Genomic DNA, 2,789 nt, shown 5'->3' on the forward strand with positions numbered 1-2,789 from the left:
TATTCAGTGATTATATTCTATTTGTAGAACAAATGAGAACCTATATTAGAGCATTATTGAAGCGTGTTGTTTTTTTCCCTTCATCAACTCTGGCACTGATGTGCTAGAGTTGCGTCGTGTTTCCTCTGTGAAAGACTTGAGCTGTTTGTTGCACTTGGTCCTCTTGACACTGTGTGGTGTCATTTTAGTTGTCTTTGTTTATGTGAACTCCTTCAGGGTGGCCACTTAAGACAAGCAGATTTTCACCTGTTGCTTTTTGGAGTTCATTGCTGAGCTCTGTTATTGGACTTGGGAGTAAACAAAGGCATTTTCCTGAAGTCTCGGCTCCTGTCAGTAGAAAGCAGTCGCCACACCTTTCCTGGTGCAAGGTAGACCAAATTCAGGCGATGATTTTGGGGTTATTGTCCTTGGTCACTAACACTCTCTCAGACATATGAAAATGTATATTACAAATGTCAATTCTCTTCATCTAAGCCCAATTAAAGAAAATTTTTCAACGAAACTATTGGCTTGCCTTGCACATTGTTGACAACCCACACACCTCATTCGGACTTCTAACGCAAAGTTCCCTCAGAATTTTAGTGAACTTGCCTTTATTGGTATTTGGTTCTTGCTCCCAAAGATCCTCTGAACATGGTACATTCACTCTGTGTTAATTTTTCTAAAGTTCAATAAGTGATAAAAAGTTCGTCATGAGTAAGAATTCTTAGTTAAACTGATTTGATGCCATTGACTGACTTGCTGATTCATTGCATGGAGCTAATTGGCAACTGTAGTTTGTCAATGTACTTTAACAGGTTTTATTGCTATTCAGGGGAGCATCTTCAACTAGAGTGTTGGTGGAAAGTAGAGGAGTGAGAATGAATGTGCACTTCTGTCGTGTTGTTCATTTTAAGGCGGTCTGGTAGGATGAATGAGTCATTTTATTTCCAGCTTTATATCCCCGGAAGTGTTTCATATTTTGTAAAATTTTGAGTGTTGAATAACAAAACTTTCAGCCTTCAATTTGTGCAATTCTTGCCCTTTTTAGTTTGAGACCGTTTGAAAGATAGAAGCGTGATTTGAGGAAACTTTGGTGTAATAAATCAAATAGTTTTCCAGAAAAGGTGTTAAATTAAAAAAAATTTTTTTAGAAAAACTGATGGTGAAAGAAATGCACTTTTATGCTTAAGACTGCGCATAAGATGCTAAACATTAACCATTGACTACCCTACGAAAGCGTCTATCATGGGAAAATTTGCAATGAAAAGTTATGCAGATGGCAGGAAATTAATGTGACACTAGGATCCAGCTATATTGAGAATACATAAATGTGAACAAGCCATCACATTCAACAGGACATGCAGTTTCAAGCACCATTTCTAAATGGCTTCAACCGTTCCTACGTGCTTGCCACTGCATGATTTTGCTCCTTGGGGGGCTTATTATTTTTTAATAGTAAAGGTTTTGCCGATTTACCCTACCGTACCTTCTAAACTAGGATTTCAATTTTGCACATATCTGGATATAAGAATGCACAGACAACCCATAACCATGTCACTGCTGGTCACATTCATATTGTTGAAAACTCGCACTTGGCTACACGGTGAAGAGTATGTAATCGTCATTATTGGGAATGCACTCATTGAAAGATTGTGCAGCTTTATTGTATTTCTTTATCTTATTATATGTACCACTTTAATTACTTGACATAAGCGACACAATTAGACAGTAGCATTCAGGTTGTGTACGGCTCTACTGTGTGTAGCATAACAGTCTGCTGTGTCGCTTACATTTTCGTTTATGAATACGTAAACTGCAGTGCAGTTCTCACATTCACTTTTTTTTGTCGCCATTTCCATTCAGTATGAGGTCCCCTTGAACACTGCTTGATCTTCGTCACTTTATTCACGTCATGCAGTTCGAATAAAGTCACTAAGTCATAAAGGTTAGCAGAGACATTGGCACCTTGGGCTCGTATAATGACAGTAGTACTTTTCATTTTTGCACGTGAACATGGCAGTGTTGTTGTCACCTTCTTCGGATGCACCACAGTCGGTCCTTGTGTTTTCATACTTGAAATAGCATGAAAGTTCCAAGGCATTTATGTGTTGTGCTTATGGCGCAGCAGGGTGCTTTACATTCACTCAGGTGTGATCTGAACATCAACTCCTCTGCAATGGTTAAAAAAGGTACTGGGATATAACGAGAAATGGCATCTTGTTAAATTACGGTATCGCATAGAAAGAATTCATATTTGCCAGATGCTAATTGTATGCATAGGCTAATCACTGGTTAGGAGTTCTCTCTTGCCAATACTGAAGTTACCGGACAGAGCTTATAAATTGTTGCTTCGTGGCGTTATCTTTCTTCCAGTTAGCATAGCTGAGAACGCGTCCACGCTGAATGCTTGTAGGTGCTGAGTTTGCCTTGACCAGTAGGGTCGCTGCTTGCATAATATCAAGATTGCCATTTTTTCTCGTAATGGCATGGCCATTTGTTATGCATTGACATGTCTACTGTTCCTAGTTGCTGCAGCATCTGCATTCTGTGTATTGCAAGGCTGGTTGTTTAATCAACCTAATTCAAATATTGAGCTTGTAGAGTGTCAGTTTTAACGGAAATGAAAAAAAAAAAAGCTGTGCTTCGAATTTTGTTGGAAGATCCAACGTATGGAAATGCCGCTCCTTGAAAGTCTGCGTAGTTGCCAAGTACATATGTTGCACTTCAGAAAAACAGGTGCAACTTCCGTAAATCAAACTCCTTTTTGTGTTAACCAGTTGTTGGGACGTCTCTTTTTCAGATGTATG

Source organism: Rhipicephalus microplus, chromosome 1 (assembly GCF_043290135.1).
Source record: "Rhipicephalus microplus isolate Deutch F79 chromosome 1, USDA_Rmic, whole genome shotgun sequence".
In the NCBI taxonomy this organism is placed as follows: domain Eukaryota; kingdom Metazoa; phylum Arthropoda; class Arachnida; order Ixodida; family Ixodidae; genus Rhipicephalus; species Rhipicephalus microplus.